Source organism: Symsagittifera roscoffensis, chromosome 4, assembly GCF_963678635.1.
Source record: "Symsagittifera roscoffensis chromosome 4, txSymRosc1.1, whole genome shotgun sequence".
NCBI lineage: Eukaryota > Metazoa > Xenacoelomorpha > Acoela > Convolutidae > Symsagittifera > Symsagittifera roscoffensis.
In genome coordinates, this window is record NC_087065.1 from 64,252,689 (window position 1) to 64,277,225 (window position 24,537).

Here is a 24,537-nt window from a genome sequence, read left to right on the forward strand (position 1 = left end):
AATCTTTCAAGCGAATCTGGATCGAGCGAATCTTTCTGTGCGTTATCCTTGAAATTCTTAGTGCCGGAAAAATCATCTTTCTGATTAGCTGATGGAACCATTAGGAAAATTCCCAAAATGTTCTATCAAATACAATCAATTCGAGTTAGTGTTTCTGGTATTGCACCACCTTGTAAAACATTTGTCGGGTTTTTTTACGGCTACAACTCAAAGCTACATGAGAAAAATCAGTAAACTGTGTCTCAAAGTGAACAAACAACAATTCAGTTTTGAGGCAAATCCTTCTGAACTGGCGATTTAGTTGTTCAAAATTCGGGGGTGGATGCTTTCTTCCCCTCAGGGAGTTCAACCCATGCAAATTTTGATGGGGGAGCGCGCGCCGAAAAAACTCAATTTTCTGGTCAAATATTTTCAAAAAGTGCCTAAAAACGATTTTTTTGCTTGTCTTTTCAAATTTTTGGTCGACAAAATGTACGAAATTTTTTGAAAATCCGCCTCCCCCGTCGAGAAAATCCTAGATCCGCCCCTGGCTACTTTCTTTTTTTAAAGGTGCAAAATGCAAAGAACGATGAACTCTTATACGTCGCTCCTCGTCAGTCGTGTATGCTTAACGAGATCCAAGTTAATTCAAGGCAAAAAAGAGAATAAACGAAAGCCATATCATGTTTTCATGCCAACTCACCTCTAAAAAACCAAAGCTATGAAAGCATGAAATTATGCCGGCATAACACGTGACAACCAATCAAAACGACAAAAGGTCTACTCTAATCGTTAATACGGCAGTTTCATGATCTAATGCCTCGTTTTGTGATCTCAATCCTTCAAATTCCATTCAAGGTTGGTTTTACCGGATTGTTTTCATTCTGAAAATTTGCTCTCAAAAACATCTTTCAATTAATTAAACACATTAGTAGCGTTCATTTGACTATTACACTAAACGTGAGTTCTATTAATGCTTAGCTAAGCTTTTAATTCAATTCAAGGTGAAACTAAAGCTCGAGTACGATTAGGGTTAAGGTTTTGGCGCTAAAATCACTCATACTTTGAGACAGGACCACATCTACCAAAACAAGTAATTTAGTTACCAATTGTCTTTTATCTCTTTTGTAAACCTGAACAACAAACGTTGATTTTTTTTTCAATTCTGAGTGAGAATAAGCTTTGAATTAAAGCAGATGTAACGTGCTTTATAAGAGATTGTCATTAAAAGGGGTTAGTTATAGATTTCAGCAGCCTAGAACGCTGTCAGAAAAATTTAATGAACGAATTGAGCCAAAAATTTTTGATCTGATGAAAAAAATAGTATCTGATATTTTTATTCGCCACTAATAGAACAATAATGATCATAATAATAATCATAATAATAATCATAATAATCATAATAATCATAATAATAATCATAATAATCATAATAATAATCATAATAATCATAATCATAATCATAATGATAATAATCATAATAAAAATAATAATAACAAAATAGAAACAATATTAATAATAATCATAATAATGATAATAATATTAATACTAAATGTAAAAATCACAATGAAAAAGTCAAAATAAGGATCATAATGATTATCATAAAAATAATAATCATAATAATAATCATAATAATCATAGCAATCAGAATAGTAATAATCATAATAATCATAATCATAATAAGAATCATAATAATCATAATAATAATCATAAAAATTTTAATAATATTTATAATAATCATAACAATCAAAATAATCATAATAATAATCAAAATCATAAAAAAAACTTAATCATAATCATAATTATAATAATAATCATAATACTAACAAGAATCATGCTAATAGTAATCATAATCATAATAATATTAAAAATCATAAAAATAATTAAAATAATCATAAGTGAAACTAATTTTAAAGTTCTGTATCGATTGAACGTGTCTGAAAAATCACGCCAATTTTAGTCAAAAAACGTTTAAATAATTGCGGGTATTTGAAAATTCCCGAAAGGTTGCTCGTTCTTGGCTCGGTTTAGCCTTAAAACACAACAACCAAGAAGTTTCTCAGATCAAAATCTCAACAGACTAATCGGCCTTAAATCACCAAGTAAACTACATATTGATATATACTAAATAAGATAATTTTTGATTTTCTCACGCATTAATATTTTGCAAAAATGAAATATTTTGTATCTGGTAAATTTTGCAAACAAAAACAAAAATGATAATTGCGACTCCACAAGAAACCTGATCTTTGATTCATATAAGTACAAATAAATTGTGTTTAGACCCTGTTATACGCAAAAATTTGAAATTTGTAATTGCAAAAAAAAATGTTTGAGCCCATTAATGATTTTGCGAAAAAAAATGAGAACTAAAACATTTGATCCTCAATTTGATAGTTTTGCATGAGTAAATTTTTTATCATACAGCTTTCCAAAATGAAATTTGTTTGAGAAGAATTTTTCATAGAATCTTTTAACGGAATTTGGAACCTGATCCAAACTGTATATTATTACTGATCATAAATTAGATATTTTATCCCTATAAAATATTGAAGACTAACCAATCATACTCCATCTAACTAACAACCCATTTATTTGTAAGTGCTGAAACTACTTGTAGTTTCAGCACCAGAGCATTCTGAATTTAACTTACAGCTTAGTTGCCTTTTCCAAGAGACCAACTGGTAACAAACCAGTATACTCTAGATCTTTTGAGACTAAGAGATATAAGAGTACGATTAAGATTGGTATTAGACTAAGAAGTTGCACGAATCTATCCGGCCGAAAATAAGATAGCGTGACGAGCAGACGGTGTATCTTATCTGAAATTACTCTATGAGTTAGACATCCGACCCAACTCATCTGGTGCGACCATAAGTCTCGAATAAGACCTTAAGCAAAAGAATAGCTTAGAACTAACTAAAAAAAGATTAGACTTAGACAAAAATCACAAAAATGTTACACGACAATACTTTAATTGAAATGCCTCTACGAATCAATAAATCAGAGCCATCATTCCGAACAATACGAGAACTCCCCCGTATTGGAGGAAGATCTCGGACAAGAGACGACATATGACTACAACGGAACTTACTCATAAGTTTCTTGGTCGTACGGCAAAAACCAACACGAACTTTTATACTTAGAATTTTATTAGCAATGAAATTAGATTTTCATTTGCAGACATAGTATAATTGAAGAAAATTCTTCACCGATAAATACAGGCGCTAAACCTATTAGTGTACAGTAACGATTGATAAAAAGATCTCTAATCGTTTTTTTTAAATCTGCAGTAATTTGAAAAGATATCTAAAAAGAATGTTTATTGAAAATGAAAAATAAAAATTAGTTAGTAAGTAAACAAATTGTTAGTAAAATACAAATCATTTCTCCATCTCAGCTTCATCACCTAAACATAACAAACAAATCATAAACCACTAACATGATCAAAAACTAAACCTTTCTATCAATTAAACTTTAAATTACTTTTGAAAGGCCTATTCTAATTTTTACTTTCACCTAAATTAAACCTTTTAAACTAAACCGATCATCAAGGTTTTCCTTGGATCTCCATTTCATTTTTATCCCAACTAAATTTTATATCAGTAATTTACATCTTGATCATCAAGGCTTATCGTTGGATCAAATAGAACAATTCTGTTCTCCCCCACACAATTAGCATAGTGTCTAACGACCTAAAAGGTCGATTCACTATCCAACCCTTACTAAGACCCAGGACTAACAGAAATTTTTCAATAACACTAACCACTCTAATTAGGATAAACAGTGAAGAACTTCGGTTATTCATCCTTCACTTGATCCCCCCTCTTACCTCACCCAGGCTAAATCTTAAATCTTAGTAAGTATTAAAATAGTATCTAACGAACTACTTGTGTTCTAATTATACCTGAACCTTGTGGATCGATTTACTATTCTCCAACCCTTGAACACAATCACTACCCCTAAGTAAGATTGAGTAAGTTAACACCTTAACTTAGACTACCCACGAGAAAGTAACAATCATTCTTCGAAATCGATATATGCTTTTCTCTCCAACCCAAAACACAAGACCCAAATTAGGCTAATCCGAGAAAAAAGTAAGAACTAATAATTTAGGCATTAAAAATCACTAATCCAAATATTGCATCCGTCATCCTAAACCCTATGTCACTAGACAATTTAGGAAAAAACAAACAATCATATTACACAAATGTGAAATAAACAACGAGATACTTGATCTCGTAATCACTCCCTACAGACAATGAACAGGATATATTAGAACCAAACGACAAACAATCAAACGAAAAATTTTAAGCAAACAAAGACAGATTACAAGAAAAATATTTTCAAAACAAAGAAACGCATTCTCCGAAATAGAAATAAGTCAAAGAAACAAAATCTCTGTAAGCCCCGGATGGGTGGAACCTGATCCAAACTTTATATTATTATTGGCTATAAATTAGATATTTTATCCCTTTAAAATATTGAAGAATAACCAATCATACTCCATCTAACTAACAACCCATTTATTTGTAAGTGCTGAAACTACTTGTAGTTTCAGCACCAGAGCTTTCTGAATTTAACTTACAGTTTAGTTGCAAGACTAACTTGTAACAAACCAGTATACTCTAAATCTATTGAGACTAAGAGAAATAAGAGTAAGATTAAGATCGGTATTAGACTAAGAAGTTGCACTAATCTATCCGGCCGAAATTAAGATAGCGTGACGAGCAGACGGTGTACCTTATCTGAAATTACTCTATGAGTTAGACATCCGTCCCAACTCAAATTGTATGGCAAGCCCTTTTTGGCATGTAGTTCAACGCGGGTGCGAATCAGATTCCAAATTGTTTTGTAAGCTCTTTTAACATTTAAAAAAAAAACATAGTTATTCTAGGTGTTCGTTAAACGACAAAGTTTTGAATCAACATTTAAATCAGCATTTGAATCTTATTCTGTCTGATCGCAAGAAAACCAAATAGCAACCCGTAAAAATTGAGTCGAGATATAAAAAAACTAAGAAAATTTTGTCGAGTTTTAATTTCATTGCTTTGCTACAGAGACTTCTAACTCATCGCAGACTTCTAACTAAACGCTCTAATTTAGATATTGCAACAGAAAAAAGTCGCATCGAAGATAGTATAGAAGAATTATCAATCACCTACCAAACTGAGACCCATAGTTAAAAATATCAGAAGAATGCTTTTGTCCGTGGAACATCAAAAATTGACATATTACGTTATTTTGACAATTTTTGCCAAGTTTTGAGGCAAGTCTTTCTGAACTGGCGATTTAGTTGTTAGAAATTCGTCTACATTCGAATAAAAAACTTGTTCAAATATCGAACTATCCTAAATACTAAGCACATTGCAACAAGTTAGAGACCAAAAAGTTACTCATTATTTTCTGACAAAAGTAGTTGCTTCACTAAAGCATGCGCTACTTTCATTTCTAAAAGGTGCAAAATGCAAAGAACGATGAAATCTTATACGTCGTTCCTCGTCAGTCGTGTATGTTTAACGAGATCCAAGTTATTTCAGTAAAAAACAGTAAAAGGAAAGCCATATCATGTTTTCATGCCAACTCACCTCTAAAAAATCAAAGCTATGAAAGCATGAAATTATACCAGCCTAACACGTGACAACCAATCAAAAAGACAAAAGGTCTACTCTTATTGTTATTACGGCAGTTTCATGGTCTAATGCCTCTTTTTGTGATCTCAATCCTTCAAATTCCATTGAAGATTGGTTTTACCGGATTGTTTTCATTCTGAAAATTTGCTCTCAAAAACATCTTTCAATTAATTAAACACATTAGTAGCGTTCATTTGACTATGACACTAAAGGTGAGTTCTAGAAATGCTTAGCTAAGCTTTTAAATCAAGTCAAGGTAAAACTATAGCTCGAGTATGATTGGGGTTAAACTTTTGGCGCTAAAAATACTCATACTTTGAGACAGGACCACACCTACTAAAACAAGTAATTTATTCACCAATTATCTTAAATCTCTTTTGTAAAGCTGGACAGCAAACGCTGAATTTTTTTAAATTCTGAGTCAAAACAAGCGTTGAATCAAAGCAGATGTAACGTGCATTATAAGAGAGTGTCATTAAAAGGGGTTAATTATAGATTTCAGCAGCCCAGAACGCTGTGAGAAATTTCGGAATTGAGTCAAAAAGTTTTGATTTGATGAAAAAAATAGTATCTGGTATTTTTATTCGCCACTAATATAAATGGCAGTTAACTCAGATTGCTGTGTTGTTGGCGGAATAGCACCCAATTAATTTTTTGAGAAAACGTCAAATCCACTATTTTTGGGCACCTTTTTGAAAACAAATTCGGAATTTTTTTTTTAAATTTTACTCAAAAGCTCGATGAGGGTTCAAATTCTTAGTGCGCTTTTCCCCGTAATCCGATTTTGAATATGATCATGTCGAGAAGTTTGAGACTGTGCGCGACAGTCGTGACTCAAGTCGCGATTTCTAACGACACAAAAATCAAGGTAGGAGATTGTTAACTGCGTAACTTTGGTCGCGCCTGGCTTTCAGTGTTACCATTGTTTCACGATTAAAACTTTTATTCGAGCAGCTTCCTTAAAGGCGACCATCATTTTTTTTTCAGACGGCTGAAAATTCTCTTGAATGGAATTCGATTCTGGGAAACAGCTACCAAGCGTGTCAAAATGCGACACTGTCCAAAGGAAAAAACGACAGTAATTGCGGTGACCAATTGACACACGTTGAATCTGTAATTTATTCGTCACCCGATCGCAAAGTCAAAATTACCTTTACGGAATTAGATCAAATTCCTGTTGTCGAAAAATGGAGTTTAGATGAAGGCCAGACAAAAGACAAGTTAACATTTATCCGAGATAGCCCAACAATGAACTTCAATTACTGCAACGTAGACAATTCAAAGAAAAAATCATCTTTTAAATCGAAAATTGATTCAAAATTTGCAAACCGTGTCAATGCTTGCAGCAAAGTAACGCTGTTTCCTGATTTTCAAAACTCGCGTTTTTTTCACCCGGGATTCAAACAAAAAGACCTTTTACCTAAAGCCAAGAACAAACTTTCAGTTGGGTATCGCTTGCCAGCAATTAATCTGTCGAACACAATCAATTCGATTGGTAGAAATACCGATAATTTAACGAAACTACGCCGTGACTGGAGTAAAAATACAAATCAAATTGCTCGCTCAAAGAGGAACAAATCGCGTGATTTCAATTATTCGAGTTCTAAAGAGCAAGAACTGGATTGCAGAAAAAGTTTGTGCAAAGAAAAAATCGCCCAAGAAAGTGCAAAGCAGCAAAATCAAAATGAAATATGTTCTACGAACAGAATAAAGTATTCAAATTTATGGGAAACCTCCTTGAAAAAAATTCAAGAGCAGCAGAAAGAAAAGCGTGAACAAATGTCTCGCGACTTTTGGAAAATGTACAATGATTTGATGGGAGAACATGGGTTCAAAAGAAGCGTCGAAAACGCGGAGAGGTTCAAACACTTATCGAGACAACTAGACCGAGCGACGACAGAGGAATGGCACGAGTTAAAACAGGAACGAACGGACGAGATAAGCATCGTAATGACGACGTTCACGACCAAAACTGGAGTGAGAGTCGTGGCCAATCAGGATCCGGATTTGGATGAACCTAAAATCAATTGTGACGAATCTAGACCAAAACCGGTACCTGTTTAACAAATTATGTATTCTGAAAACGAACTGCATTGTAATTGCAGATCGATTTTGTATGGTATTGGAAACGTGTTTAATGAGCGGCTTGTACATTTATGAAGGCTGCACGATATACTGTCCTTTTTCGCATCGCCTTAATTGAAGATGATTAAGTTTATGATTGGTATCCCCGAAACAAATCGTTTTCTGAACTAAATAACTTCAGAATGTGAGCGGAGGTGAAGTGGTTACGTCTCCGCCTCTCAAACGAAAGGTCGGATGTTCGAGGCCCACCATGATCCGTGCTCGTTGCTTGAGGATGAAGCAAAATTACCCAGCCCAGAAATATAACCAAAAAGTTGCATGTAGTTCTTTTCTTAAACAGGGGCACAACATGTTGAGGACAGACGAGCTCAATGCCAGACTAGTGAAATACCAGACCAAACTCAAGGTCAGACTTGAGCAATAGAAACCTAATTGAAGGTCAACTGGTATAAAACTCAATGCACTCAGACAAGGTCAACTGGTCTGCTGGTATTTGATAAACTAATTAATTATCTGGTAATTAATTAACTGGTACTATTTGATGCTCAGTTTGTCGTGTCATTTTAAAAACACAATCTCAATTCATTCTTCAACAATCAGTATCTCTTCTCTCTCCTCAGTTGAAACCTCAGATAACTCTCAAACCTCTATCCCCTAGTCCTACTTGCTCTAACTCTGAATCTTAACAGGTTATGGGCCCAGTCTTCTAAACTTTTTGATTTAATAATTATTTGATTTCTGTCAGAGTTTTTTTTAGCTTTTATCTAGCCTTTAGCAAAGCAGAGATGGACTTGAAACTGGCTGGATTCAGTGGAAAGTCTGAAGATTTTCCAGCTTGGTCGACGAAGTTTGTGGCACTGATGCATACCAAAGGCCTGTTCAGGACTGTGATGGGCAATGACGATCTACCAGAAGCTGAACCTACGCTACCTGAGAATCCGAATGCTGACCAGATGACGGCGTACAACACCAAGATGCAGGAGCGAGCTGTGCTGATCCAGCAGAGGAAAGACAACCGAAACACAGTGTGGTCACATCTAGCTCTGGTCCTGAACAACACCACACTGATGTACATCAAGAACGACTGCGTGGCTGCGGATGGCTATGGCGATGGGACGAAGGCCTGGAGACTGCTGCAAGAGAAGTTTTGCAGTGTGGAGAGGCCTACAGTGGTCAGTCTAGTAGGCCAGCTTGCGAAGCTGCGCCTAGGATCAGAGGAGGATCTCGATGACTACTTCGTTCGAAGTCAAGAGCTGATGACGCGGCTGAGTGAAGCTGGGGAAGCAATTACGGACACACTCTTCAATGCGCTCGTGATCAACGGACTGCCTGACAGCTTTGAGCATTTCGTGGTGCAGGAGAGCTTCCAGCCGGCCAAGACTTTTACAGAGCTGAGAACGAGGTTGAGGAACTATGATGACTCGAGACGAGCTCGATGTGGAGAGAAGACTGGGAATGGACACATAGCTATGCAAGCTGTGAGGAAGAAGAAAGGAGCGTCGGGTGGTGGCTGTTTTGTGTGCGGTCAGAAGGGTCATTTGGCAAGAGATTGCAGATCCAGAAGTGACAGTGGTCAATCTGGTGCTCGAGGCAGTGGCTCGAATGAAGCAAGTGGTCCAACTTCAAGGAAGCAAGGGTGCTTCAAGTGTGGACAACAAGGACACTTTGCAAGGGACTGCAAGCAGGCAAAGACAGGGTTCTTCAGTTGTTGTGCAACAACCTCAATGAAGGGAGATGATCTCATTGTGGATACGGGATGCACCGATCATGTAGTGCGCGACAAGGCTGTCTTCTCAAGCTTTGAGAAATGGGATGAGGGGACAACAGTTGAGAATCCGAACGGTACAATATCAAAGATTGAGGGCATAGGCTCGGTGGAAGTGGACATACGAGACTGTCAAGATGTGACGAGGAGCTACACTTTCCACAATGTGCTGTTTGTGCCGAGCTACAACGTGAATCTGATGAGTGTGAGCTCAGCAATAGCTAGAGGGTCTAGTTTCAGCTTTACATCAGACTCTTCTCATCTTGTGGCACCGGATGGTCGACGGCTACCAGTGAAGCAGCGCGGCAAGCTTTTCTTCCTGGAGTGCAAGTTCAAGAGGAACGCGATGACTCTAGCTACGAAAGCGAAGATGGAGACAAGTAGTGCAATGCTGTGGCACCGAAGGCTGGGGCATCTCAACAAGCATGATCTAATATCAGTTGTTGATGTCGGCGAGCTAGGGTTCTGCGAAGTGTGCACAGCTTCGAAGATGCACGAAGTAGCAATGCCAAAGAAGACAGAGAACAGGGCAACTGCAGTGGGGCAGCGGGTCTTCAGCGACATCCAGGGACCATTTGAAGTTGCGAGCATGCATGGAGCGCGCTATGCCGTGAGCTTCATTGATGACTTCAGCCGTCTGGCAGTGGTCAAGTACCTGGTTAAGAAGAGCGATACTCTTTCGAAGTTCAAAGACTTTGTAGCTGAGCACGGAACACCGAAGTGCTTGAGAACTGACAACGGAGGTGAGTATTCGTCGAATGCTTTTCGGATGTTCTGTAGAGAAATGCAGGTGAAACAGGAGTTTATAGTACCTAATACTCCGCAACAGAATGGCGTGGCAGAGAGGTACAACAGGGTGATAACTGAGATGACTCGATGTCTACTGGCCGATGCAAAGCTCTCAAAGATGTTCTGGGTACGAGCAATGTCAACGGCAGTCAGGGTTCGCAACTTGTGTCCTACATCCAGCAATGAGCATCGCATTTCATCAATGGAGATGCATTATGGGAAGCCATCGAAAGTCAACTACCTGCGAGTGTTCGGATGCCTGGCGTACTACCTGGACAGAGGAAACCGGCGGAAACTGGATCCGAAAGGCAAGAAGAGCAAGTTCATTGGTTATGACGAGGAGAGCAAAGCCTACTTGCTGATGGACCTGGAGACAAAGCGAGTGGTACGAGCAAGAAGCGTGACGTTCAATGAAGACATCATTCCAGACGACTTTCTGGTAGACAGTGAGCAGTCACAAACACTGGGTCTATCAATCGAGGGATGCCTTGATGTAGAGGAAACTAGCACGAAGACCATCACTGAGTCTACCAATAAAGCGAATGATAGTGGAGCAGCAGCTTCAGTGGGGGTTACGGAAGATGACCCAGTCGAGACTGAAGAATTGGAACCACCTTCCACAGAGCCTCCAGAGCAGAGGCCAACAGAGATTCCAGAGCAGCGGTCAACTAGAACGCGGAACCCTCCCATCCGCAGAGCCTCCAGAGCAGAGGCCAACAGAGATTCCAGAGCAGCGGTCAACTAGAACGCGGAACCCTCCCATCCGATACGGACTGGCTTACACTCATGCTTCAGTGATAGCACAAGAGCCAAGAAGCTACTTGGAAGCAGTATCTGGACCAGAAAGGGAGCAGTGGCTAGCAGCTATGGCTTTGGAGGTGCAGTCACTGAAGGCAATGGGCACCTGGACACTTGTTGATAGACCAAATTCTCGCAAGGTCATTCCTGGACGCTGGGTGCTTGCTGTGAAGAGAGATGCAATGGGACAAGTGGAGCGGTTTAAAGCCAGATACGTGGTGAAGGGTTTTATGCAAGTGGAAGGACTGGACTTCAATGAGACCTTTGCGCCAACCTGTAAACCAGAAACAAAGAGAATACTACTGGCTTTGGGAGCGCAAGATGATCTTGTACTTCATCAGATGGACGTGAAGTCAGCCTTCCTCAACTCGCCGTTAACAGAAACTGTGTATATGGAACAGCCCGAGGGGTTTAGCAGCGGGGACAACCAAGTGTGTTTGCTACAACGCAGTATCTATGGGCTGAAGCAGGCAGGAAGGGACTGGTACCAGACGCTGAGCACGTTTCTTCTGGAGACTGGTTTCACTCGAAGCACCAATGACTTCTGTTTGTTCACGATGAGGGGAATGGATGATGCTATGATCTATGTTCTAGTATGGGTGGATGATATCATCATTGGCTGCAAACTGCAAGCAGAAGTTGACAGGGTGAGGGACCGATTCACTGACCGATTCAAGATGGATGATCGCGGTCCATTAGCCTGGTTTTTGAAAATGCAGGTCAAACGGGCACCTGGTTCTGTCACTGTGAATCAGTCTCGCTACATTGAAGACTGCTTGGAGCGCTTTGGGTTGGCTGACTGCAAACCAGTAGGGACACCAGCTGATATCAGCACTCAGTTGACGAAGAAGGACTGCCCTGGAGCGGGCTCAGAAGAAGCAGTGGCAATGCAGCGTGAGGACTACAGAGGCATAGTGGGCTCGTTATTGTACATAGCCAAGCAAACGAGGCCAGACATCCTAGCTACTGTGACTCAACTTTCACGGTTTCTGGAGAATCCTGGGAGAACACACTGGGTGGCTGCTAAGAGAGTACTGCGATACCTGAAAGGAACCAAAGATCTGGAGCTGTGCTACATCAAAGATCCTGATGGGTTCAACCTTTATGGTTCAGCAGATGCTGACTGGGCTGGTGACGTTGATGACAGAAGGTCAACAACAGGCTACAGTTTTCATGTGCAGCGGTCAGGAGCAGCAATCAGCTGGAGTACCAAGAAGCAACCTACTGCAGCAATATCTACCAGCGAAGCTGAGTATCAAGCAATGGCAGCGGCTGTTCAGGAAGGCCTCTACTTACGATCCCTACTCAATGAGATGGATATGACGTGTGATGGTCCAACTGTGATCAACGAGGACAACCAGAGCTGCATCAAGATGTGCAAAAATCCCGTAATGCAGAAGCGTACAAAGCACATTGATGTCAAGTATCACTTTGTCCGAGAGCGGGTCGAGGATGGAACATTTGCGCTCGAGTACTGTCCAACCGAAAACATGGAGGCTGACTTGTTGACGAAATCCCTGAGCAAGGCAAAGGTGGATCAACATCGTCGAACGCTGATGGGTTGCAGCCTGACATTGGACAAAGCCAATTCAGCCTGAGTGGGGGTGTTGAGGACAGACGAGCTCAATGCCAGACTAGTGAAATACCAGACCAAACTCAAGGTCAGACTTGAGCAATAGAAACCTAATTGAAGGTCAACTGGTATAAAACTCAATGCACTCAGACAAGGTCAACTGGTCTGCTGGTATTTGATAAACTAATTAATTATCTGGTAATTAATTAACTGGTACTATTTGATGCTCAGTTTGTCGTGTCATTTTAAAAACACAATCTCAATTCATTCTTCAACAATCAGTATCTCTTCTCTCTCCTCAGTTGAAACCTCAGATAACTCTCAAACCTCTATCCCCTAGTCCTACTTGCTCTAACTCTGAATCTTAACACAACAGCAGTTCGCCGTGATGAGCTGTACAGCTCTTATGATGGTCCTATCCCCCGTGGATAAACGGTCCTAATCTTAGATACTCGATTTTTTTTGTTCTTCATTTGAGATTATCGAATTTAGATGCAAACTAATAGTATAAAAAATATAATCTAAAAAATGTTTTAGGCGAAAGGAAATAAGATTGAAAGTGAATTGAAGCTTCCTCCTGTTGACACAATCAACCAATTGATGGATGATGTCAAACGACACCAGCGAGATGCAAAGCTGAACAAAAGCAATAGATCAAATGTCACAAAAATCCGCCATACGAAAAACAAAACCAAGAAAGCGATACCAGAAGTGGAAAGGCTGGAAAGCATTATCTCTAATTTTCTCCAAAAGGAGGAAAGAAGAAACAGCAACGTCCATTGAAAGTGAAAACGAAAAAAAAGTTTTTTAAAAAATGCATTTTGAAACGTTAGGTTTACTGATTATTAAATTTAACAACAAAAAAATTCATTTTTTTTCATTTTACAAAATTAGTCGAAGCCTCACAGTCAAAGCCTGACATAGCAGGAAACGGTTCACTCTCACGTCAACCATGCGTATGCTCCAAACCGAAATATATTTAAATGGACTGCAAAGTTTTTCTAGAACAGTTCTTAGCCGTTTGGCCAAAATACATAAGGTAAGATAATGACAAAGGGTAAAATTGTTGGAAAGAACTTGGCAACCAGGAGAGTTTTAGGCGAAAGTTTTAGGGATAGGAGTTTTAGGGATAGGACGATGGGCATTTTGCGGACGGTCTTTCCGTCAGGGATTCGACTCCCTGGCTAGGCAAAAAGGTCCTATTTTAAAGGCAACCCGGGTTGATCAAAAATGCTACTCAAACAATTTTCATATAAAGAAAAATGTTAAGAATACACTTTTCATGCAATTCCACAAGTATAGAAAATTACATGAAAGGTCTATGAGTAGTGCTTTTTCATATTTGGATATTGTATGACTAGCATTTTTCCATCAACGAAACTTGTTCGTTTTTTACATTTTAATTTCATAAATTTTTGTTGGTTCTGTTCATAACTGACCACAAGTCACAAAAAACCATACGTAGAGTAACCACAGGTTTGACTGTTTTGAATTAAAAACGCATTGAAAATCGCCTGAAATGTCGTAATCCTGTCTTTCATAAATGTTATAACGAAATTCTCAAACTTTTAAATGTTTGCAAATATTTCAACGATCATTATTGGAACCAGTTCTCAACTAGTTTTTATAAACCAGTTATAATATTGATAAAACTATCTCTAGAAAGATTAACTAACTAACCAATCATATTCCATCACTAACATTGACACGTATTTGTAAGTGCTGAAACTACTTTTAGTTTCAGCACTAGAACAATTTGAATAAATCTTAGACTACAGTTGTTCTCCTTCTGGATAAACTCCAAGAACTAACTCGTAAATACCAGTATACACTAGATCTATTGAGACTAGGAGATATAAGAGTAAGATTAAGATTGGTATTAGACTAAGAAGTTGCACGAATCTATCCAGCCGAAAATAAGATAGCGTGACGAATAGACGGTGTACCTTATCTGAAATTAGTCTATGAGTACAGTACCTGGTGCATAACTCATTTTTTTTTTAAATTTGAATTTTCATTTTATCAGACATCAATCAAGGCGTAGATAAGCATGCCATACAAAAGGAATAGGAGTTTTATGCATTTTTGAAAAAAATTTTAGGCAAAAAGGAAAAAATCCAATATAAATATATCCAGGACTACGTTATGCACGCAAAAACTTGAATTTTGCATCCAAAAAAAATTTTGAAAATAGTTTATTTGAGTACAAATCCGTTTTGCAGTTGAAAATGACGCAAGTAAAATTTTGGTTCAATTTCAAAAAAATGCTTTAAAAAATTTTTGTTGTCGCAATCAAAAAAGCTAGTCATACAATTTCCATATATGGAAACTGTATGATGGGCGTTTTTTTTTGCAAAAAAATGTCTTTTTTTATTTGGTACGATACACCGAATTTTATGCCAAAACAAGAAAAAGTTCTTCGAAATATCGATGTCACAATTTTAGCAAAATGCATGAAATTTGTATAATTGGTAATTTTTCATAGACTCATGTTATGGAATTGTATGATTAGCATTTTCGGTCTATGGAGCTCAACCCAGGTATGCTCCATTTTGGGGTGGCTGATTCTAAAGTTTTTCTTTTTGTTGATTCTTCTTAGTGATTTGGTAAACCTCATCGGAAAATTGATTTGATCGAATCAATAAGCAGGGCGATAAAACTTTCGATTTTTTTGAACCTTTGTTCCCCCCCTCAAGAAAATTCTCTACCCGCCACTGGTCAAAAAGTCGATCAGGGTCTATTAGATAAGTCAACCATATTGAATTTTTTCAATAGTCTAGGCACCAAATTTCTGCTAATTAAATGAGATGTTTAGTCGTCTTTTGATTTATTTGAACACAAACTTTTGATCATTGGCTTTTGATCATTCAAGTTGTCATTTTCAACTGCGACAACTTGAATTTTGCATCCAAAAAAAATTTTGAAAATAGTTTATTTGAGTACAAATCCGTTTTGCAGTTGAAAATGACGCAAGTAAAATTTTGGTTCAATTTCAAAAAAATGCTTTAAAAAATTTTTGTTGTCGCAATCAAAAAAAGCTAGTCATACAATTTCCATATATGGAAACTGTATGATGGGCGTTTTTTTTTGCAAAAAAATGTCTTTTTTTATTTGGTACGATACACCGAATTTTATGCCAAAACAAGAAAAAGTACTTCGAAATATCGATGTCACAATTTTAGCAAAATGCATGAAATTTGTATAATTGGTAATTTTTCATAGACTCATGTTATGGAATTGTATGATTAGCATTTTCGGTCTATGGAGCTCAACCCAGGTATGCTCCATTTTGGGGTGGCTGATTCTAAAGTTTTTCTTTTTGTTGATTCTTCTTAGTGATTTGGTAAACCTCATCGGAAAATTGATTTGATCGAATCAATAAGCAGGGCGATAAAACTTTCGATTTTTTTGAACCTTTGTTCCCCCCCTCAAGAAAATTCTCTACCCGCCACTGGTCAAAAAGTCGATCAGGGTCTATTAGATAAGTCAACCATATTGAATTTTTTCAATAGTCTAGGCACCAAATTTCTGCTAATTAAATGAGATGTTTAGTCGTCTTTTGATTTATTTGAACACAAACTTTTGATCATAAGAAGAACAAACATAGAAAATTTTCAAAGTATTTGAAAAAAACTCGCGGTAGGTGAATAATAGTTCATGTAAGTACGTCATTGATCAAAAAACAATGTGCACTCATTTTGATGTGTGCACTTAAAAAGAGTTTCTATCATCAAAAAATAGGTGAAAGTATTGCTGAAATAGGAAAACAAGGAAATGATTCAAAACTACAAATATATTTATTGATTTTGAATCATTTTAGCCTACTCGGTGACTATGAGAAACTTAAATTGTTAACAAGTCAAAGGAACGTCGACGAGATTCAAAAAAATTGAGCAAAGTCGAGCAGGGTCATCAACGAACACCAGTTGGCCCACAGAGTCGAAGCGGACAATGCTCATCTCACAAAGTCGTTAACAAATATTCGCCAGGATTAACAGAAAGTTGGCCAAAGGTGAAAAAGGTTGACAACGGATATAAATTGACCCGCAAAATCGACAACGAGCGTTGATCGACGTACAATTTCAAAAATTAATCTCGGGTTAATCAAAAATGATAACGGTCCTTATCAATGTCGTAATTTTTTGAGAACCTTGTTTTGCTAAATCTAGTTTTTACGATCATTCAAGTGAAACTTGAAATTGCATCAAAATGTTTTAGTGCTAAATCGGATTTCAAATAATAAGACAAAAACTCGGTGTTGTATTTGTAATGTAATATTTTAACTTATATCCAAAAACTGCGATAATTCACTAGACATGAAAATTGATTTTCCGAGCTCTATTGCAGAGGACTTAAGGGACACTGTTTTGGCCAATTGGCTAACTTTTCTGCGCCACATGCAAATTATTGAAAAAAAAACAGTAAAAAAAGGCGTTTTTAAGCACATTTTCGAAAAATTTTGATGAAAAAATTGAGATTTTTCGGGGCGCGCTTCACCCTCAAAATTCTTAATTTTAAGCACCAAAGGCGCCTTTACAATTGTTTTTGGGTTCTTCAACCAAAAATACGGATATCCCAAAACAGTACAAAGGGTGACCCATAAACAATATACCACAAATTTTCATAGTAACGAGGGAATATCATATTAAAGCCCTTTCGTTTTGATTCGAACGTGATTAAAAAAGTTTTACAAAAATTGTCGAGAAAAACATTCAAGCAATTTTTGATTTTTCCGAGCGGTTAAAGCAAGCGAGCAGGTTTTTCATAAAAAGGTAAGTCACGAACTTTAGCAAAAACACAAAAAACATTTTCTGCGAAAATATAAGGAAAAAGTTGTTTTTTGGACTTTTTTTGTAGTCAGTTTCGATAAAAAACAGTAATGCGATTTACTGTCAAAAAAATCTAATTTCAAGATTTCTTTAGAATTTTGCATCAAACAACTCGCAAAAACAACTTTAAATTAAAAAGAAAAGAAAAAAATTTCAGAGTATTCACATAAAGATTATGATCGGAGCGTTCTGTGTCACTTGTACAGCAACCGACTATCGCTTGTTTTTGTTTTTTTTTTCACCCAAGCAGGACACAAAAAATCAACTTAGCAGATCATTTTAATCATTTCAGTCGTGATTCCAATGACATTAGAAATTTTTGGAAAAATAATCTCAGAGTCGAAAAAAAAACGTTTGAAATTTTGGACTTTGCTGTCTCCAAAATACAGTGAGAGAGTAGTTTCAATTTGATTTTCAACCAGAGAAATGTATCAGAACTAATCAGCCGAATGAAAAATTAAATTAGCGCCATATCAGTCGTGATTCGAATAAAGTTTAAAATTTTTCCAAAAACATTGTCCGTGTAGCAAGAAAAAATCAGCTTAAAATTTTTGAATTTTAGTATAATTTCGAGCCAGTAAAATAAATGAGCAGACTTATTGTTAAGGAATGAGTAATGAAATTCAGATTTCTTTCCAGTGAAACTACTGTTAGAAACTTTAGTGCCATTTTTGAACTATAAAACTTTTTGAACTATATATCAATTTTCTCTAGTCATTTTCGACAAACCTGTTTCCCGATCTAGGTATTTTAGTGTCGAACGTTGTTGAATATTTCTAAAACTTAAGTTTTCTTCAAATACTTCCACCACACTACGCACATAAAGAACAACACAAATTTGAACTATATATCAATTTTCTGGCGATCAGTCGGTTCATTTTAATGTCTTATTTTTAATTTCGCTTTTAATCGCCAACATGTTTGACCTCGAAACTTTCCAAAATTTGAACGACGAAATGAAATACGAGCTGTATAAAGAATTGATCGAAAATGTTACTTATTTTAAACGAATTATCGAAAACTTAACTGTATCAACGAAAGATGAAGAAAAAGGAAACAAATTTATTGATCGAGAAAATTTTAAAAACACGGGCAATTCGAAAATTGCAGTAAGCAAATTTGAAAATGAATGGAGCAAGATTGAAACTCGGAGCAGAAATCAGAACAAACGAAGCGAAAATAACCATGAAAGCAAGAATAACCAAGAAATCAAAATACAAGCAACCAATATTCAAGAAGAAAAATTCGACCAACAACGAAAACATTTATTTTTACCACGAGAAGGAGAATATTCTTCCGAGCCCCAAAAAGAGATTTTTCGGGGCGCGCTTCACCCTCAAAATTCTTAATTTTAAGCACCAAAGGCGACTTTACAATTGTTTTTGGGTTCGTCAACCAAAAATACGGATATCCCAAAACAGTACAAAGGGTGACCCATAAACAATATACCACAAATTTTCATAGTAACGAAAGAATATCATATTAAAGCCCTTTCGTTTTGATTCGAACGTGATTAAAAAAGTTTTACAAAAATTGTCGAGAAAAACATTCAAGCTATTTTTGATTTTTACGAGCGGTTAAAGCAAGCGAGCAGGTTTTTCATAAAAAGGTAAGTCACGAACTTTAGCAAAAACACAAAAAACATTTTCTGCGAAAAAATAAGGAAAAAGTTGTTTTTTGGACTTTTTTTGTAGTCAGTTTCGATAAAAAACAGTAATGCAATTTCTTGTCAAAAAAATCTAATTTCAAGATTTCTTTAGAATTTTGCATCAAACAACTCGCAAAAACAACTTTAAATTAAAAAGAAAAGAAAAAAATTTCAGAGTATTCACATAAAGATAATGTTCGGAGCGTTCTGTGTCACTTGTACAGCAACCGACTATCGCTGTTTTTTGTTTTTTTTTTCACCTAAGCAGGACACAAAAAATCAACTTAGCAGATCATTTTAATCATTTCAGTCGTGATTCCAATGACATTAGAAATTTTTGGAAAGATAATCTCAGAGTCGAAAAAAAACGTTTGAAATTTTGGACTTTGCTGTCTCCAAAATACAGTGAGAGAGTAGTTTCAATTTGATTTTCAACCAGAGAAATGTATCAGAAGTAATCAGCCGAATGAATTGAATGAATTATTAAATTAGCGCCATATTAGTCGTGATTCGAAAAAAGTTTAAAATTTTTCCAAAAACATTGTCCGAGTAGCAAGAAAAAATCAGCTTAAAATTTTTGAATTTTAGAATAATTTCGAGCCAGTAAAATAAATGAGCAGACTTATTGTTAAGGAATGAGTAATGAAATTCTTATTTCTTTCCAGTGAAACTATTGTTTGAAACTTTAGTGCCATTTTTGAACTATAAAACTTTTTGAACTATATATCAATTTTCTCTAGTCTTTTTCGACAAACCTGTTTCCCGATCTAGGTATTTTAGTGTCGAACGTTGTTGAATATTTCTAAAACTTAAGTTTTCTTCAATTACTTCCACCACACTACGCACATAAAGAACAACACAAATTTGAACTATATATCAATTTTCTGGCGATCAGTCGGTTCATTTTAATGTCTTATTTTTAATTTCGCTTTTAATCGCCAACATGTTTGACCTCGAAACTTTCCAAAATTTGAACAACGAAATGAAATACGAGCTGTATAAAGAATTGATCAAAAATGTTACTTATTTTAAACGAATTATCGAAAACTTAACTGTATCAACGAAAGATGAAGAAAAAGGAAACAAATTTATTGATCGAGAACATTTTAAAAACACGGGCAATTCGAAAATTGCAGTAAGCAAATTTGAAAATGAATGGAGCAAGATTGAAACTCGGAGCAGAAATCAGAACAAACGAAGCGAAAATAACCAAGAAAGCAAGAATAACCAAGAAATCAAAATACAAGCAACCAATATTCAAGAAGAAAAATTCGACCAACAACGAAAACATTTATTTTTACCACGAGGAGGAAAATATTCTGGCCTATTACTGGGAGACTCAATTGTTAACAGAATCAATGGGGAACAAATATCGGAAAATGTGTTGGCGAGAGGATTTAGTGGGCACAAAATTTCTGCATTGCTGGAACGCGTGAGAAACAGTAAATCGCAACATTCTAAATATGTAACTACGCTAATTGGAATAAATGACTGCCTCTCAAATGATTTCGACGCGAAGGAAGCCGTGAGTAGCTTAGAAAAACTAATTTATCTCGTATATCATAAATTCTCCCCAGAAACAATTTCACTATGTACTGTAACTCCCTTAGGCGCTTTTAGAAAAAGATTTTAATCCAAATGTACAGAAGCTAAACAAGCAAATTCTTAATTTAGTACGGAATGTAAAGGACTTGGACGGAGTAAAATTGGACATTTCAGACATAAACAAAAATTTTAGTCAAAATACCGATGCGCTTAGCTCGGATGGTTTGCATCCTTCTGATGGGGGTTCGAAATTTTGGTGCAAAGTTTTAGAGATTCTTTTAGAGGTTCTGATATTAATGCAAACACATGTGAGATTACAACCCGCCCCAGAATGAAGCAAACCCAGCAATCATCAAATTTAGATCCAAAAACGACAGAAATGATACAATTTTTCCAAAACGGTGCAAAATTCTTTAGGAAATACTAGTTTCGCATTTTTTCTTGGTGCAAACTTTGGCGATTATTTAATTTATTTAATTTATTATGCTGAATATTAAATTCTGGTTGTTTTGTGCAATTTTTCCAATTTCCAAGGCTCAGATGGAAAATATAGAAAAAACCATTGTTTACTGGGGCTATCTAAGCTGCCATCAAAAGATATTATCATCGAAATGTGGGATAAATGAGCGGAGAGCTACCACACTGACTCATCTTTTCCTTTCTGCGTTGTTACTGACCCAAAGTGGGAATGTTGAAAAAAACCCTGGTCCTATTGAAACCATTGAAACAGTCTACGGCATCTGCTCAAAAAATTGTGCAAATCTTAAATTTGTTCATTTGAATTTTCAAAGTATTATAAGAAAACGGATGCAATTGAAAAAATTTCTCGATGATATGGGCAAAAATAAAATTATAGGAATTTCCGAAACGTGGCTTAAAAAAGAAGACAGTGTCAATTTATGGAATCTCCACCCTAGAACGCATGCGATGTTCAGATATGATAGGCAATCAGCGGTAAAAAAAGAAAGGCGGTGGCGTTTTGTTATATATACCAGTCAAATTGGCTCCGAAATTGAGGCCTGATTTAATTTTATTTGATAAGGAAAAATATGAGTCAGTGTGGGTTGAGTGCAAATCTACATTTAACATTTCCAGTAAAGAAAAAATGTTAGTTAATTTGTGTTATAATCCAAGCAGATCAAACTTTATTGATTTTTTGGAACAATTAACGCTTAACATAGATAATGCATTTTCAGTTTCTAATAAAAATACGCTTCTGGGTGATTAAAACATAAATTATCTGGATAGCAAAGAAAAAGAAAATTGAGATTCTATAATTATTCCATATGGATTGAAGGTTTTTTGTCCAAACGATGAGACCAGAATTAGTTCCTCAACTAAAACTCATATCGACTACATTATCAGTGACTATGAAACAAACGGCATTGAATTTTGTTTTGATACACCTTATAAAACCGACCATTTTGCTTCATTTATTTTGACCGGACATGAAATGCGGCAAAAGTTTACCGAGGATAATTTCGACTCTCAATAAGAAAAATTATCAGAAAAATGAATTTTGCAATACACTCCTTGCTCTTCCTTTGTATCTCTCATATCAATGTACAGACGCACAAAACATGTTCTCGACGATGATTTATTTAATTTCTAGTGCTCTTCAGCAACATGCTCCTATCGAAAAAAAATTTGTTCGTAATTTTAAACCAAAAAATGTATTGAAAACGGAATGGTTCGATTCAGAATGTCAGCAATTGTTGAATAAGAAACAGAATTCACTCAAATCATATCGCAATCAAAGCTCAAGCGATAATTGGTCAAAGTACCAGTTTTTACGTACTTTGAGCCAATTGATTAGAAGTAAACAACTCGATCACTCAAAAAATTGTTTTTCACTTCTAAGCACTATCCAACAAAAATAAAAATATATTCCTTCAGTGAAATGATAACCCAACACAAAAAAATTGCCAATCATTTAAATTATATTTTTTCGAACTTAGACGAATTTTTTGGCGCTAAAAAGCCTCCGAATTACAACAAATGTGCCTCTGAATCTGCACCTTTCCATTTTCAACACATTACATTGAAGCAATGCTTTGATATAGTTCGAAAAATCAAAGTTAGAAAACCTCTCAGACCTTGTACCGTACCTGCTTGGGCAATCATTGACGTTCAATCAGTTATAGTTCCCCATTTAACTTTTGTCATAAATACTTGCTTAGATGAGAACATTTTCCCGATCGAACTGAAAAAAGCACACGTAACCCCTTTGTTTAAAAAAGATGACCCAATGGATGCAAAAAATTATCGGCCAATATCAATAACTTGTGCTTTTTCTAAAATTTTTGAAAAAATTTTACATGCCCAAATAACAGAATATCTTGACAAATTTCAAATAATGAGACCATTTCAATTTGGATTTCGCAAAAACATTGCAACACAAGATGCTCTTGTTTATGTGACAGAAAGTATTCGAAATCAAATAGATTCAAAAAAAATCGTACATGCAGCTTTATTAGATCTGTCCAAGGCTTTTGATTCTACTTCGCATGAAGTTTTAGTTGAAAAAATGCTTTCTCTCGGTTTTTCAAATGGAGCAAATGCTTTAATTGCTAGCTTCCTAAACAAACGTATTCAAAGAGTAAACGTCAATGGAATCTTTTCAGACTGGATTGAAATCAAACGAGGTGTCCCACAAGGAACGGTACTTGGTCCGTTGTTGTTCAATTTATATGTTAATGACATACAAGAGCGATTATATGAAGGTTGTACTTTAGTTCAATATGCTGACGACTGTATGATTTTTTCCTCTTCTATAATTTCTGAGGATGCTTTGAAACGATTGCAAAAATCACTTAATAATCTAACGGAATTTTTTGCAGAGAACCAATTGAATCTGAATGCATCTAAATCGGAATTTATAACATTTTGTCAAAAAAGTGATAGCAAAAATGTCGATACTGATACAATAGTAATTAATGGGCATTATGTAGCCAAAAAATTAGAATGCAAATATTTAGGCCTTATTCTTGATTCAAGTTTATCTTTTCATGCTCAAATCAAAACAATTCTCCGAAAAATGGCACAAGGAATTAAAACTATAGATACAATTGGACAACAACTGCCGACATTATCATTAGTTGCCTTGCTTCATTGTCTTGTTTTATCACATTTAGATTATTCAGCAATATTTTTACAACAAATTAATGCTACTTTGATGCTATCTCTAGAGAAACAGTTGAACTGGGCGTCAAAAAGAACATATTTCAGATCGAAATTTAAATCTTCTTCCCTTCTTCGCATTAGCAAATCGTTCATTGGAATCGAGAAAAGAATTGAGTTAAAGTGTATAACATACTTATACCAATATCTTACAAACAAAAAGAAGGCTTTTCAAAATACATTGAGACTACCGACTGCCACTTATAGGCACAATAAAAGAACGAAACAAATTATTTTTGACAAACATTGTTCAACCGCTTCTCTACAAAAATCATTTTTTCATTTGACTTCTAAAAAATGGAATTCACTGCCCTTAATTTTGCGCAATTTAGAAAAATTGAGAACAGGATTCAAGAAAAAATTGAAAGAATTTTACTTGAGTGAATTGAGAAACAATCCAATATGTAAAAATACAAATACGTGGCGTGATTTCCGTTTTTGCTAGTTCTATATGTTTTAATTGAGTTTAATTTTCCAGACATTTTTTGAAAGAGAATCTGTATATACTCTGTATATACGCTGTATGTTTGGACTATCTACAAAATCGTTTGTAAAGTTTTGATACCAGCTCGTTCTTAATTCTTAAAACTGATGTTTTTTTTAGTATCCGTAACTTCATATATTTTAATCAACCAATTTCTGAACTGTAACCGAACTAGTTTTGTTTTGTTTTGTTTTGTTTATTGCTTGTTTTCTGATGTTGCGTTTTTGTT

The 24,537-nt window shown here is 35.8% G+C and overlaps 1 protein-coding gene across 1 annotated transcript in view; it reads left to right on the plus strand.

The window, feature by feature from the left end:
• LOC134844522 (uncharacterized) overlaps positions 1 to 24,537 on the plus strand; it is a 638,515-nt gene that overhangs the window by 157,124 nt on the left and 456,854 nt on the right. The gene's annotated exons all lie outside the window — the stretch shown is intronic.